At 35.7% G+C, this 17,758-nt stretch overlaps 1 long non-coding RNA gene across 1 annotated transcript in view; it reads right to left on the reverse strand.

Moving 5' to 3' along the window:
* Nucleotides 1-17,758, reverse strand: part of LOC129523730 (uncharacterized) — a 183,746-nt gene that overhangs the window by 60,494 nt on the left and 105,494 nt on the right. The gene's annotated exons all lie outside the window — the stretch shown is intronic.

Consider the following 17,758-nt stretch of genomic DNA (forward strand, 5'->3'; position numbering starts at 1 on the left):
TAAAATATTATATAAACTGTAAAGTACAAGTAGATTCCACTTCTCACATTTCCAATTGTTAGGTACCTTGGAGATATTGCAGGTTCAGTTCCAGACCACCTCAGTGAAGTGAATATTGCAATAAAAAAAGCCATTCAAATTGTTTGGTTGCCCAGTGCATAAAAAAGTTATGTTTACATTATACTATCGGCTATTAAATATGTGATAGCTTTATGTCTAAAAAATGTACATACCTTAATTTAAAAATAGTTTATTGCTAAAAATGCTAATGATCATCTGAGCCTTAAGAGAGTCAAAATCTTTTGCCTGGTGGAGGGTCTTGCCTCCATGTTGGTGGCTGCTGACTTATCAGGATGGTGGTTGCTGAAGGCTGGGGTGGCGGTGGCAGTCTCTTAAAATAAGACGACAATTAAGTTCTCTGCATTGACTGACTCCTTCATGAAAGATTTCTCCTTAGCATATAATGCTGTTTGACAGTATTTTACCCCAGTAAAACTTCTTTCAAAGTTGGAGTCAGTCCTCTCATACCCCACCACTGCTTTATTAACTAAGTTTATAGAATATTCTAAAACCTTTGTTGTCATTTCAACAAGGTTCATAGCACCTTATCAGGAGTAGATTCCATCTCAAGAAGTCATGTCATTTGCCCATCCATAAGAGGCAACTTCTTATTCATTCAAGTTTCATTATGAGATTGCAGCAATTAAGTCCCATCTTCACGCTCCACTTCTAATTCTACTTCTCTTACTAGTTCCATCACATCTGCAGTTAATTCCTCCAATGAAGTTTTGAACCCCTCCAAGTCATCCCTGAGAGTTGTAATCAACTTCTTCCAGATTCCTATTCATGTTGATATTTTGACCTCTTCCCATAAATCACAAATGTTGTTAATGGTATGTAGAATGATGAATTTTTTCCAGAAGATTTGTCGTTTACTGTGCCCAGATCCATCATGGAAATCACTATCTAGGGCAGCTATAGCCTTATGAGATATATTTCTTAAACAACATTTGAAATATGTATGTCCTAAAATATGTATCTCTTAAATAATATTTTAAAAAATACTTGATGTATTATTTAACACTTGAATGTCAAAATTACTCTTTGATCCATGGGCTGCAGAATAAATGCTGTGTTGGCAGGCATAAAAAGAACATTACTATCATGTACATCTCCATTACAGCTCTTAGGTAAGCAGATGCATTGTCAATAAGCAGTAATACTTTGAATAAAATCTTTTATTTTGAGCAGTAGTTCTCAAAAATAGGCTTAAAATATTCAGTAAACCATTCTGTAAACAGATGTGTTGTCATTGAGGCTTTGCTACTTCATTTATCAGACACAGGCAGAGTAGATTTAGCACAATTTATAAGGGCCCTAGGATTTTTTTGAATGGTAAATTTGCATGGGCATCAGTATAAGGTCACCAGCTGCATTCATCTCTAACAAGAGAGTCAGCTTGTCCTTTGAAGTTTTGGAGCCGGGCATTAACTTCTCTTCTCTAGCTATGAAAGTCCTAGAGGCCATCTTCTTCCAATAGAAGGCTGTTTTGTCTACATCAAAAATCTGTTGTTTACTGTAGTCACCTTCCTGAATGATCTTAGCTAAGTCTTCTTGATAACTTCCTGTTTCACCTTACACTTTTGTGAAACATATGGAGATAGCTACTTTCCTTAAACCTCATAAACCAGCTTCCACTAGTGTCAAACTTTTCTTCTGAAGCTTTCTCACTTTTCTCAGGTTTTATAAAATTGAAGAGAGTTAGGACCTTGTTCTAGGTTCAGCTTTGGCTTAAATAAATGTGGTCTATACAGACCTCTAAAACTATCTCCATACCAGCAATAAGTCTCTTTTGTTTTCTTACCATTCATATGTTCCCTGGAGAAGCACTTTTAATTTCCTTTGAGAATTTTTTCTTTGCATTTACGATTTGGCTGTTGGGTTCAAGAGGCCTAGCTTTCAGCCTATCTTGGCTTTTGACATGCCTTCCTTACTAAGCTTAATTATATGTAGCTTTTCATTTAAAGTGAGAGACAGGCTGGGTTCAGTGACTCACGCCTATAATCCCAGCACTTTGGGAGGCCGGGGCAGGAGAATCACTTGAGTCCAAGAGTTCAAGACCAGCCTAGGCAACATGGTGAGCCCCCATCTCTACAAAAAAAAAAAAAAAAAGAAAAAATTGCTTTTAAATAGCCAGGCATAGTGGTGCATACCTGTGGTCCCAACTACATGGGAGACTGAGGTGGGAGAATCACTTGAGCCCAGGAAGTCAAGGCTACAGTGAGCCATCTTCATGTCATTGGACTCCAGCCTGGTGACAGAGTGAGACCCTGTCTCAAAAAAATAAAGTGAGAGATGTGTAACTCTTTCTTTCACTTGAACCCTTAGGGGCTATTGTTGGGCTATTAATTGGCTTAATTTCAATATTGTTGTATCTCAGAAAATAGGGAGGTCTGCGGAGAATGAGAGAGGCCAACAGTTGGTCAGTGGAGCAGTCAGAACATACACAACATTGATCAATGAATCTCACCGTCTTATATGGTCATAGTTTATGGTGCCCAAAACAATTATAATAGTTACATCAAAGATTACTGATCACAAATCACCAAAACAGTTATAATAATTAAAAAGTTTGAAATATTGTGAGAATTACCAAAATGTGACACAGAGACATAAGGTGAGCAAATGCTGTTGGAAAAATGGTGCCAATAGACTTGCTTGACAAAGGGTTGCCACAAACCTTCAATGTGTAAAAATGACAATGCCCAATAAAGTGAAGTACAATAAAATGAGGCATGACTCTGTGTGTGTGTGTGTATGTGTGTGTATACATTATACACACATTACGCATTCAATAATTACTTTCTATCATAATAAAGTAAATTATTTACCAGTTAGATAGAGGCAAAATGAGGTCATTCCTATCTCCATATAATAAAGTTATAAGATAATACATAAAAGGGTTTATGTCTTGTATTGCATTTCAATATATAACATTAATTCATTTTAGAAAGTCTATAGTCATCAGATGTATGAGGTTAGGAATTCCAATGTGTTGAGCATCAAATTTAATTTTCTATTTGCTCATGCTGATGATTGAATTACATGGATGTGAAGGCTATTGTGCCCTTGAGACAAAGTTTAACAGTCCACTTAAACAGTTTTTTAATAGAAACTTCTAAGGAATGTTGATTCTGTCACAATGTAACAGCAGATATATATTTAGTTCAACGATTATCTACATATAAATATTTAAATAAAAAGGGATGGCATTAGTCATCTTTTATAATCCATAAGTTGGGTAATATAATGAAAGAATGGTTCACTTATTCTCAACTTGTGAACATTTTAAGTATTAGTATTTAAATTAATATTAGCAGAACAATTGAGTTAGGTGAAGTCTTTTCTTCATAGTAACCTGTAGCAAGTCAATCAATGTCACTTAAATTGCTGCAGTTGGACTCCCAATAGCATATAATTTTCACTGAGTGGTACTGGGTAAAATACACCTCAAATACTATAATCAGTCCTAGGAGAGAACAAAACCAAGACTTATTTTGCAGACAAGATGTGATAACAAGAGTACTTCAAGCTTCCTGCATAGAAATATAGAAATTCATATAAATAGTAGAAGGACTACATTTTTATCATGAGCTATAACACTTTTACTTTGAATTGAAGACACATTGGGGTTGTATTTATGATATAAATATCATATAAGAAAATGAGAACTTTTTTGATTATCTAAAAAGAGAGTGAGGAAGACATCTAAAAAAAGTTAAATCTCTTTAAGTTTTCATTCTCTAAAATAAAAGAAACATTTTTATGTTCACAATTCCCTCTCTACAATGAGTTTATCAGGCCTGTAAAGCTACACTAATTTAATAGATACAGGTGGTATCATTCGCATGGCCATTTTCCCCAGCCTAAAATTCTCATTACTGTCACCTGAAACTACAATTGATTTCTAACTGTTCTTGCGGCTATAACCTTTCCCCTTTGGAGTCCAAGTTTCAGATTAACCTTCCTCTAGCATGGCTTTCATCATGCCATTCCTTTGAAGAAAAATCTGCTTGTACTCTCATCACATTCAAGTCATCCTTGCCTCATTCCAACACATCTGAAATCTGATCACAGCCAGTCTCTTCAGTTTTATTTCCCATGTCTTCCCCTCAAAACCAGACAATCCAGATTTTCCCTTCTGTAGAGACAGTCTACACATTCCAGTGTCTCTGCCTCTGCTCTGATTATGCTACATGAATTGACCTTTCTCCACCCAAACCTTTTTCAGACCCATTCAAACGTCCTTTCCTTCATGACACTTGTCTGATTCGACTCTCTTCCTTACAACTCCTTCCAACTACGAGTGTATCTGTTACAGTGTTTAGCACATTCTGGTTTATCTTTACTGCTTATCTTTCTCCCTTACTGATCTTTCTTGTACAGTTCATAAGGAGAAGTCATGTTTGTATCACATTTGAATCATCCCCAGCAAGTAGTGGAACACCTACATGAATTAATTCAAATGAGTTTTTCATGTGATTTTTTTAAATGAAAATTCCACGGGAGATTACCATCTCAGAGAGAAAACTAATTTAAGACTCCTTCACAGATTATCAGATGAGGATGTGGAATCAAAGAAGTTTGAATTGTTATAAATGTATCTGCTCTCAGGAGGCAGATGAAGGGAAATTGTATATGTAAGTAAATACTATTGGAAGTTTCTTTAAAATAAAACCTGTATGTTCACCTTCACTTAGTAATCATAGACCATATTTCTGTATCTTCCTTATATTCATTGTTTTCTTTGGCAGATGTTGCTATAAAATACAAAATGAAGTTGAGATTTGGAAAATTTTAGGTTTATTTGATTGGTATCACAAGTTGACTTTCAGGGTGGAAAAAAAAAAGAAAGAATCTGCTTTAGACACCATTCCAAATAAGACAATATAAAAAGAAGCAAGAATAACCAATCTTTCTCCCATTACTTATTTGTGAGACATAGAGAAGAATCTAAAATAAAGCCAGAGTTAATGAAATGCTTTTAAAGTATGTTGGAATGTTTGAATACAGTCCCTATAAAATACAAGTTGCACTTCTTGTCACCTGGCCTTCACTCAAACACTTCTCTTTTTGTTAAACTCTCTTTTCAGCTGAACCTCCTGATGATAGAAAATACAACTTTACATTCTGCCAGTGGAATTGCTTGGCACCAGAATTCTAGCTGGATATTCCCCTGTGGGAATCTCACTTTTTGTATGCATTGTTAAGCATCTTACTTTGTATTTAGATAAAGCTTTTATTTCACGACTGCTTCCTTTCTCTTCTTTATGAAATCCAGGTAGTGTAAATCAGCTCTTTTGACTTGTACATTTAATTAGAACAGCAGATAAGAAAAGGTATTAATAAAATCCTCCTTCTATTAAAATAGAGGTCAACAGTGGCATATTACTACTCCATAGAGAATATAACCAAATTTAAAGTGGGGAGCTGTTTGGCAGATATTAGGCCCTGGAGAACAATCAAACTCCTGTAAACTTCCTTGAAAAAAATCTCATTATATAACAGAAAATGTAGAATGAAAAAGCGTTTTTAGATTTAAACTAATTAGATTATGTCTTGATGTTTGCCTCTATTACTCATAAAAATGGTTATCCATAAAAAAACTAATTGCTTTCTTCTTATTGCATCTTATACTATTTATTTGTTTGGAGGACTTTTTAAGAATTTTCTTTTGCTGTTTAGGTACATTTGGTTTCTCCTTGATTACTAGTAGCTGCCCAGGACATTAACATGAAGTCTCTGGCCTCAGGTCAGTGAGTTGCCAACCTACCACATTACCATCCTTGGATCAAACACTGGGCAATTTTAATTCACTCTAAGATCATAAGAGTGAAGTGACTACCAAAAAACAATCAAATTAACTGGAGAATAATGTCCAACCCTAAAGGGATAACATTCTCCTTTGGTTATATCCCAACCTTGATTTTGCACAGTTCCAGATACCATTTTTTGACTATTAATTCAATAAAGCACCATTGTTTAGCATTCCTTGTTTCCTATTATTCAGTTCTTCATTCCTGTTCCTTGGGCTCACTCCTCAAAATAATCAGCACCTAATTCTTTGTCTCAAGTTTTGTATTAGGAAGAGCTATGCTAAGACAAATACTGAATATGCCACAAGGGGATATTGTGTACTGAACTTTATAATTTATTTTTCCATAAAGCTGTTTTTTCTTTTGTTGAGACAGGATCTCACTCTGTTGCTCAGGCTGGAGTGCAGTGGTGCAATCATGGCTCACTGCAGCCTCCAACTCCTGGGCTCAAGTACTATTTTTTAAAAGAACGTCTCATCTCAGGTGTTACAAAGAATACATTAAGGGAAACAAAGAGCCAGAATGAGCTGTTCCAATACAAAATAAAATCCAGTTCCTTGTTTTGACTCCTCACAAGAAAATGTGAGGCAGAAATATGACCTCTATAACCTGGTCCCAAGTTCTCTCTTCAAACTCAGACCTTATCCCTCTGTTTCCCACTTCTTTACTCCAGTATTTCTGTTCTTCTTTATCTTTAAACATGCCATACATGTTCCTACCTCTGAATTTTTCCCATCCTGTTCCCTGGACTAGCAACAGATAATTGTCCGGATCATGGCATGACTCATTTTTTCACTTAATTCAGGTCTCCATCTAAATGTCACCTCAGCACGAATGCCTACCACAGTATCTAAAATATCACCTCCAGTCACTTTCTTTTATACGGTTTTATTTTTGTTCAAAGCCCTTCTCACTATTTGAAAACACTCATCACTCTCTTGTTTACGGGTTGCCTTCCCCTATTAGAATGTGAGCTTCAGAAGGGCAGAGCTTCTGTTCACTGCCTATTACCAACACCTGGGAAAATCTGTGTGTCTTTGAAAATGTGTGTGTGCTCTTCCTCATTCTTATTTTTCTCATTTTTTTATAGAGCAGGGAAAATGCAATCCCAAACCATTTTGGAAAACACTGCTCTCCATTCCTTAGCAATTTCCTTAGCATACCATACTGCCTTCACTTATCTTTCTTTGCCTCTTTGGTTTTTCCTCCTCACATTCACCTGGAGAATTGTCAGTTCCACTTCAACACTCAGATTCAGCATCATCTCTCCATGAAACCACGCCCATGGCCCACCCAGGTGGATGCTCTGCCCTGTGTGTCCTTTGCTCTGTGTGCTCACTTATCTTAAGGCATGTCACTTTATACTATAAAGGCTTGATTGTCAGGTGCGGTGGCTCATGCCTATAGTCCCAGCAATTTGTGAGGCCAAGGTGGGTGGATCACCTGAGGTTGGGAGTTCGAGACCAGCCTGACCAACATGGAGAAACCCCGTCTCTACTAAAAGTACAAAATTAGCCAGGAGTGGTGGCGCATGCCTGTAATCCCAGCTACTCGGGAGGCTGAGTCAGGAGAATCACTTGAATCCAGGAGGCAGAGGTTGTGGTGAGCCGAGATCGTGCCATTGCACTCCAGTCTGGGGAACAAGAGTGAAACTCTGTCTCAAAAAAAAAAAAAGCTTGATTATATGTCTGTGTCCCCTCCTGACTCTGAGTTCCTTGAGGACAATGACTCTGTCCTTCATCACTCACAACATCTTTAGTACTTATCAACCTGAATAAAGACACTAGAAAAAATTAATTCTCAATATGTTGGGTTTACTCAAGAATTAGGAAAAAGTATTATAATCCAGACACCATTACTGGGCAAGTGTTCTTCCATACACGTCTTATCCGAATTACTGCAGTGCTAAAGAATGTCTGGTGGTAAATTTCATCAAAGCAGAAGATGTGTGAAGGACATGAAAGGGTTTCTTGAGGGATATTTTACAAGTCCTTGGAAACAGCTCTCATCTCAGATATGCATGAGCCTTCTCTCTTCGTGCCTTCCTGACCCTATTTTGTCTGAATCTCACAAAAGTGATTTCATCCTGGTATATGCAACTTTCACAGTACATAGAACAGTGCCTCCCTCAAATATTTTTCACCACCACCATCCTAGTCTGACACATTGCATGCTGAGTGGAATATTTTTGAAGCTGCTATGTTTTCTTTCCTTACCAGACTTCCTAAGTTATGTCTCTGTCAAATGCGGTCTGTCTCATAGGATCTTTAATGTTACAATTGTCTTTTTTTTTTAATTCTGTTTTCATACTTTAAGTAAAATGAGCTGTAAATAATACAGCATATTAATGGATGGACTTAACAGCATTTTTATATGATCACTTTGTGCCACCTCTGGGGTTTCTTTATAGCAGGGACTGTACCAACTCAAAGAAGCTTGCAGTTTTGGAAGCTAGAAGCCCCTCCACTTTGCTCACTGCAGCCAGTGCAGTCTTGTACAAATGTGAATCTGACAGGGTCACACACTCTTACCAGCTACACTGCTTCCCTTCACAGCCTTTGCCAGTGCAATTCTCTTTCTGGAAATGCTCTTTCTTCCCTTGCTTCTTCCCTTGACACATCTCTACTGATTTTCCAATTTCACTCAGTAACTATTACCCCTCTATTATACACCTTTATAGCACCAACCACCTCTCTTTCAGGCATACTTCACATTTGTAATTTTACTTTGATCATACGATTAATGTGTTTCTCCCTACAAGGTGAGCTCCCAAAGGAAAGAGACTGTTGTTTTTATTCCCCTAGCACAGGGCAAGGCACATATAAGTAGTCAATAAATATTCTTAGCATAAATGAATGAATACCCACACAAAACTGTGTGGGCATTCATAACCTAACCAAGTTTCCAATATACAACGTAAGGGTTGCTAAGGAAAAAGAACCCTTTTCAGTCAGCCCGAGAGGATTTTGGTTTCTAAAGTAGCCTTAAATTCTTATAGAGTTTAAAAAAGAAGTAGCTTTTTGAACCTGATCATTTTTAGAATGCTAGCCTAGGCTGTAAGTCAAAGGGAGAAAGCTTTATGTTCACAAACCCCAAGGGGTTAAGGGCACGATCCAGGGAACCTGGAAGAAAAGCCAGCCAATGAAGCATGAAAAACCAGGTGTAAAAGAACTTTCAATTCAGGTCCACTTGTTAGGAATTCTAAGTTTTACAGTCCTTGATCCTCCCTGTATCAGATTACTTTGTAACTCAATTGTTTCCTCAACTCAAAAGAACTTGATCTTACTTTTTTTTTTTATTCAGGTGTTGAGTGAACTGAAAGATAGAGAATAAAGAGATTAATTAAAGTGAGATAGCAATGGTCAAGTTCACTCTCAGCTGAGTGTATCACCCTCATCTTAAATCTTCTTAAACCACACGCAATTAATTTGAAAGCCTGAGGGCACTTGCATGGAAAGGATAATGGGCTGAATCTTTAAATGATATAAAGTTCTTAATCCAAAGTCTCTCTGCTTTATTGGTTTATGTTAACACTTTACTGATTAATCTTGTGATGATTGAAGCTGTTTCTATTCAGGGAAATCAAATTGACGGTTTGATCTATTCTATTTTTAGTCATTTTAAATTCTCAGTCACCACACAATTGATTGAATTGACTGAACTATAATCTAAAACTTAAAACTGCAGAAAATACCAGATTGGTCATGATGTAATCCAATAAATATTACAGAAGTCACTAGTTTCTATAACATTTTCTAAATATTTTTATAAGTAGTTGCAGACAAGATACATATACAACTGTAGAAGACTAATTTGTAAATTACCCACAGGTACAACTATAAGAGACTGATCTGTAAATTATATATTTCCATACAAGTGCTATTCTGATGCTACCTATAAAATAATGTTTTTAGAGACAAGTTAGTGACAATCTCACACAATAAGGAAAAAGGCAGGTGACAAAACTATATAAAAAATATAAATCGACTTTTTGTGGGAGAAAAAATATATAGGAAATGTATATTTGTATATATTCCTGTGTATAAACACATGCAGGAAATATATATGTGAAAAGAGACTATATATGTGAAAACAGGAGATACATTTATTATATATGTATGTTTATGTGGGTGTGTATATATTATGTATATGTATATTATGTATAATATATACACACCCACACAAATACACATATATAATATATATATTATATATACCCACACAAATATACATATTTATATGTATATGAAATATGAGGGAATGGTAAAGAGATAATTATAAAGGCATTTTTTCTTTCATCTTCATACTTTTTCCTGTGTTTTCCAAGTAGCCTATACATTTTAATAATTAGAAGAAATCAACATTTTTAAAAATTAGATGTGTGGCTTTCAATGAAGAAAATCATCTTCAGAGGTTTCTCATAATTTGGGGTAGTCTTGTTGTAGAGAAATGGGGAGGAAGAAAAAGATATACCACCCACAATCTCCTGCCACTACTAAACTCGTCTCTCTCTCTCCATCCCTCACCACACACACAATGATGCTACTGTAGGCTCAATGCCTTGACATCTAAAAGCTATGCTGTGTCACTATCTGTAACTGTAACACTCTAACCATGTATTTTTAGCTGCTGATAACCTAGAACTGATGTATCATTTGAAACTAGCAAAAAGCCCCTTTATTTTTTACTCTAAAGCCTTCTGGAAACCAAGACACCGTGGGAACTCCATTAATTGTGGATGAAGAAAAGGCATAGGAGAGAAAATTTAAAAAGACCTGTGTAGCTCCTCACGTAGCAAAGCCTACCTTATTGTGAAGCCTGCATCTGTGGAAGGGCATTTTCCACAAAGACCATCCTCCCCAAGGATGGGAGAAGCCAGCCTATATGACGTGGGCTGGCACTGTGAGGGTTCATACAGAGAATCTTCTCACTCAGCCTCTTCCCAGGGCTGCAAACACTTTTAGGGAATCCATGATGAATTAAAGAGAAAATTGAACTGATCCTGAGAACATTCTGCAGGGCAGGCTACAACATTTGCAGGGCCCAGAATAAAATGAAATTGTGGATCTTCTTCTTCAAAAGTAGAAAAAAAGTGCTACTAATGATGCTAAAGTATAAAGCTTTTTCTTTTCTCCCTTTTCTCTTGGTTTGTCATGGTGTTTTGTTTGCTGTTGAATGTCATTCAAATTTTTTTAAAAAATAAGGTTTCAATTATTAGCATGAATTTTACCATTCCTCTTTATATTGCACAAACCCTATTTCAAATACAAATATATGAGCATTCAAACTCATATGCAGAATCCACCAAAATTACCATAGCTAGTACATGCACAGGCATGTTGTTCTTAGCAAAACAGTGGAAATACTGCACAAAATTAATTCAGCTATTTTTATTTCACTTCTTGATATGTGCACATTCTACCAACACTCTACTTTTAGCTCACTAGGGAGTAGAGACAGAGTGATAGGGAAACTATAGGCTGCCCTATTTCCCATTCCGTCTGTGTCATTTTCAGGCTGTGTGGTTGTCTAATACAGGGAAGTAACTCAAGTAAGTAAGGAAATGATAGGGTTCCTTGCTTATTCATGTGTCCTAGAGCACCATTTCCTTCTTTTTACATTTAAAGCAAATTCTGGCTTAAATAGAAAGCTTAGCATCTCAGGGCTATCAGTTCGCCTGCTTGCACAGTCATAGATACAACATGCTTACCTTGTATTCGCCTAACATCCACACATTGTGGGCCCACCAGAATTCTGTGCTCATGGGACATCAGAAACACTGCATGCAAATACAGTAGCCAGAAAGGTAAGCATATATTTTGTGCTTATCTCCTCTGCCTACACATATACTCCACTGTCCCATCAAACTTATCTTACAGAACACAAGTTTAAAGATCAAACTGTTAAGAATGTCAAAATAACAATGAGCATTAAATCAATTTCAGGGCCCTTCTGATCAGGTCCTTTTTGGCTATACAGACTGCACATCTATGACCCAGCCCTGACATACTGCTTTGGGTTTTAGCCATAGCACTTTCAAGCCTCCTCAGCAGCCTGATGTCTACTTATCTAATTAATGAAATTAAGTTTGCCAGACCCAGGGACAAACAGCAGGACATGTGCACCCTGAAATCTACAAAAAAAGAAAGTGGAACAAACTCTCACCAAATAAGGAAGCTAACCATAATGATCTGATATTTACATAAGGTTATAAGATTGACTATTCAGCAAAATCCTACTTTACAATTCACGAATTAAGCCAGTAGTGGAAGAGTGATTAGAGAGCAGCAAAGAAGAAAAGTTTGCTCACTGATTATTTCAGATGCAGTTCCTGAGATTGACTGGGACACTAATTGGAGAATCATTAAATGCAAAGGTACAGTCTTACATATATCAGTGGTCTGTTTTCTTTCTGGTTGACAGAAATGAACAATTCCAGGAACCATGCTGAACACTGTAATCTGATAATTAAGGAAGAGCTCAGTGGAGCAACGAAAGGAAACAGGAAAATTAAATTTAAAAAGAAGCCGATGAAGAGCCAGGCACCAACTGACTCAAAATTGTCCATTTAAGATGTTCTTAAAGAGAAACTGAAAATGCTCTTTATAAACAAGATTTAGTGGTATCAAAAGAGAGCAGCTTTTCTGTAAAATAATACCAATGTTGCCAAGGCAATGCATTTCTTAACCAAGCAAGTTAATATTGCTTCTGCCTACTGCTTGGCTTCAAAACAAGCAAGGCCAGTCTTATACAATGATCAAATCCAGTGCACTTTAAGTGAATTGTGTAGATGTACTCTGTAGCCATCCACATATATAAGGTGACTCTCATATCAATAAATTGGTAAAGTAACATTAACCAGAAGTTTTCTGCTGGACACTGATTTGGTATAATTTCTATAATTTAAAATTTCTACAGTTTCTCAGTTTGGCCATTTTTCTAGTGCCCCAATCCTCCTCTAGCCCGAGGTCCCGATAAAAACCAGAGTTTATGGACTCTCTCCTAAAAAACTATCTTCACCTGAGCTGCATTCTGTTACTCATGCCTTCCGGTGTAATTCTATCTCCAATATTCACATGTAGGCCAATCTCCATTGGTCAAACGCCACCTGCGTGAGTTACAAATTGGACACTACCATATACCTCTAACTATATTTCCATTGCCATTATCACCAGATTAGAACTCTGGATTCAGCTGGCCCAACTCTGAAATCATTCCTGATATTATAACTTGGACAACCCAGCTCGCAATTCTAAAATCATTCTTTATCAACTCCTGCGTTCTCCTCAGACCTTTAATCCACTAGTTATTGTCATTTAAAACTGGCTCATTCTCTTCTGCTGGCACCAAGTTGTTGAGAACTTAGCAAATCTCCAGCTTAAGTTTATCTGAGATGCTAACTTAGTTTCGAGGTCACTCCAATGTGGCACCCCAGCATCTGTCATATAACCCTGTTCCTATCCCAAATCCTAACTCCGGAATTGGGGAGCACTCTCCTCTCTCATAAATACTTCTTGTGCAGTCAACCTCTGTGCCTTTCTATTCCATTGTAAATAGGAAGAGAAAAAATAGTACAACTGTAAGAACTGAGAATTATTACAAAGGTTCTTTATCTCAAAAATTGTTCCAATCCAAGTGCCAAAATACTTACAATATCACATTGTAATTAAACTCAGTTCAACATAAATTTCTTTAATCACTAACTAAAAAGACACCATGGATGACTCTACACTTATTAAAGACAAATAAGGCATAGTTCCCACCCTTGAGGAGCTGACAGTTCAGTTAGAAAGAAATAACATATATTAGACTATATTTTGGTTACTTTTATGTATGTGCATAATAGAAATATTGATGAAATGCTATGAAAATATAGATTAAAGATAATTTTCTTTGGGTTAATCTTTGCTCTCTTCCAGACATTATTTTATTCAAATTATTTCAAGAGGTAATACACCAGTCATTAGAGCTATCAAGACCCTCACTCTCCTCCAAGCTGTGTGGTGGAAGGTGATAAGAGTCCTGGGAAATATTAAAGCAAAATAAGAGGCATTCATAAAATATTCATTAATGTATTCATTCATGCATTCAATATTTATAAATCATCAATTCTGTGACAAGTACTCTACAAAATACTGTGCAGGATGAGAAGTTCTATGAGGCATAGTAAATGTCTTCAAAGGTAACTCATGTTACGTTTTCCTTGATGTTGAAAAACCAAGTTGAGACTTTTGTAATTTAGAGTTTAATAGCTAAAATTTTCATATTTCAGGCCTTCATCCATATTCTATTGTACAACAAATTCTCATAGGTCCAAAAGAGCATTACACATTTTATTCAATTGAGTCATCTATATTCCTGCTTGTTCCTCCTGTAGTTGCTCAGCTTCATTTCTCCAATAACTTTTTTTTAAGAAAAGAAAAAAAACATTGATTGCTTAGACCTGTATTTCACAAACAGGAGCTACAGCTGCTTACATCAGAAAGAATCACTTGGGTTACTTATAAAAATGCAGAAAATCTGACTCAGAATCTCTGAGGTTGAAGGCCAGAAATCCGCATTTTTAATAAATGCACAAATGATTCTGATTAACAGTGAAGTTTGAGAGCTTCTATTCTGATACATCTTTACCTTCGCCTTATACTCTTGAGGACATAGGTCTTTCTATTTTTAAATACTCTTCTATCTCCTAGACTTCATATCTCAGCTCAACTATCCCTTTGATAAAGAGACTTTCTCTAACCACCCCAAATTAACCAGGTGTCGCTTAATATTCTTCTTTTATCAAACCCAGTTCCTTTCTACCAAATAACTGATCACATTATTATACATTTGCAGATATTCTGCTTGAAACGTAGTTCTGCCACTCTAAGCTGCATAAGGGCAGAGACCATATCTATTTACTTTGCCATTATATATTATCTCTTAGCACAGGGCTTGGTACAGAGTAGATACCTAATAAATTATTCAGTGAATGAGAAAAAAAAAATGGATAGTAATTACCTTCACACACATGAAGACGGAACAAAAACACTATATAAAATAATATGCAGAATATGTAACAAGTTAATATATGGTCAATTCTATACAAGTCATAAATCCTTTAAGAATTTAGGAGGAGAGAATCAACGTGCGCTGATGTGGTCAGGAAAGTCTTACAAGATGAAATGAAAGCTTAGCTGGGCCCTAGATAGTAATTAAAATCTGCAAAGAGTGAGAGAAAGACAGAATTCATAGACAAAAGTTCAGAGGCCAGAATCACAATGTCTCAGTTAAATTAACCCAAGATTTATTCCAATTCAGCACATTCTGTTTATAGATAAATGTGGTAAGGAATTTTTTTATTTTGATTGATTTCCTTGTCCTTGGAGGAACAGTCCACAGAAAAGCAATATTCTAAATTTCTCATGTTTTTATTGATCCCACCACCAATTCCTAGAAATAATAACTCTGTGAGATTCAAAGTATAAAGAGGTTAAAAGAGCATCAAAATGATATCAGATATCCAATCAGACATTACAAAACATGGCAGAAGTGATGTAAATATTGAAACAAAATGTACATCCAACATATCAGGGAATCAAATCAGAATGTAAAAAAGTTGATGCCTCCAATACAAATCAGTCATCTGGATATCAATCTTCCCCAAATTTGAAAAACGTGAGTGGCCAGTCTACTTTTATTTCCATTCCCATTGTTTTCCTTTACAAATGCAAAGAAAAAAGGAATTTCTAAAAAAACATATTCAATTAAATGATCAGTCTACTAAACAGTCTCAACTTGAAGAGATGCAAATATAAAATGGTTTTCTTCTCCTGTTTGTTACCAAACACATTTTATAAGTTCTCCCTTTACGTAGCATTTATGTCACTTTCAGACATTAAAAGAAGTCTTATGCGTTATCACTGTAAGTCCTTTCATACATACACACATATTATTTTTAACTAGGAAATTATTCAATTTTAGAAAAAAGATCAATTAAAATTGCTCACAAAGCTTCTGCCACATTAAAATCAGTAAGTTGGTCTTGCCCTCCCTCTGTAACAGCCAGAACACTGGTGGGAAGAGAGGATGTATAAAAATGCATAAAACAACTGCTCTAGGGAATTGAACGCTATGATCTCTGACAGAAGGAAAATACGTGAGATAGGCTTTTCAATCTCCCTGGGTTTTGGCCTGAAGGAACATCATGACCCACAGCACATGGTGGGGAAACTGAGCACAGCCTGGGGATCTCACTGAACTCACTAGGCAGATATCAAGGTTTGGGTTTGCTGAGGCCACCAGAATTTGCCGGGCAAAATACAAAAAGGAATAAGATACAGAGAGGGAGACTTCCAGAAATTTTCATGGGGTTTGGGGGGGTGGTCCTAGAATCTGTTTCTAAATACTAAGCTGTCAAACATAGGATTGGATTTCAAAGGCCAAGCAAAGAGCCAATAGAGAGCTATAAAATGAACAATTCCCAGAGATCAAACTGGACTGGAAGGCACTCAAGCATTAATCAGTCAGAATGGAGAAACCTCTTCAGAGTACAGTAGAAGTAAAGCTAAACTAAGAAAGCATACTCTAGATAGAAATGAAAAATTCACTGAACAAACTTAATAGGAGATTCAACAAGGCTAAAAAGAAATCAGTACATATGACCACAAAGCAATAGAAAATATCCAAACCAACGCACAGAGAGGAAATGGCTAAAGGGGAAATAAACAAATCCATGGTGACCTTTGGGACAATTTTAAATGGTCTAACATATGTGTACTTGAAATGACGAAAGGGATATAAGCAGGAAAATATATGTGAAGGAATAATATCCAGAGACTTTCCATATTTTAAGAAAACTATAAATCTGCATATCCAAGAAATTCAGTCATTCAAAAGCAAGAAAAAAATGATGTATGAAGTAAACTACATCAAGGTAGTAAGGCATAATAAAAAATAGCAAACCTTAAAGCAATTACAGAAAAAAAGGCATATTCCATGCACATGAAAAAAGACAAGAATGACTAGGGACTTGTCAAAAAATAATGCTAGCCAGAGGAAAATAGAACATCTTCAAAGTGCCATCAAAACACACAAAAATAAATTATCATAGAATTTAAAAATCAGCAAAAGAAATATTAAGCAAAAAGTCATTTTCAGACAAATAAAAGCTGAAATACGTGTCACCTGCAAATATGCACTTCAAGGAATGCAAAAAAAGTTATTTGGAAAGAAAAAATAATGATTTCAAATGGAAATTTTGATCTGCATAAAGCATGAAGAGCTTCAGAAATGTTAATTATGTATGTGAATATAAATGACATCTTATTCACATTTTAATTTATTTAAAAGATAAATAATGAAGAAATAGTAAACTATTGCAGGACTATAATATATGTAGAAATAAAAGGTATGACAACAATTACATAAAGGATGGAAGATGAAATTAGAAGTAAACTTTCTTAAGGTTCTTACAATATATGTGAAGTATTATTTTGAGATAGCTTCTAATAAGATGAAGAAGCTAACTGTAAATCCAAAAACAATTAATTTTTAAAAATGAAATAAAGGCCTGTAACATAATTCAATAATGAATATAAAATGAAATACAAAAACTACTCAATTCAAAAAAGGCAGGAAAACAGGGACAAAGGAGCAACAACAAAAAGCAATGGTACAAATAGAAAATAAATATTATCGCACACTTAAACTCAGCTATATCAAATTTTACACTAAATATAAGTAGACCAAACGCACCAATTAAAAGGTAAAAATTATTAGATTGGGTCAAAAGCAAGACCAAGATATTTGCCTGTCTACAAGAAATGCTTTTTAAATACAAAGATGTACATAGATTAAAAGTAAAAGGGTGAACAAGGGTATTCCCACAAAAACGCTAA

Source organism: Gorilla gorilla, chromosome 6, assembly GCF_029281585.2.
Source record: "Gorilla gorilla gorilla isolate KB3781 chromosome 6, NHGRI_mGorGor1-v2.1_pri, whole genome shotgun sequence".
Classification (NCBI taxonomy): Eukaryota; Metazoa; Chordata; class Mammalia; order Primates; family Hominidae; genus Gorilla; species Gorilla gorilla.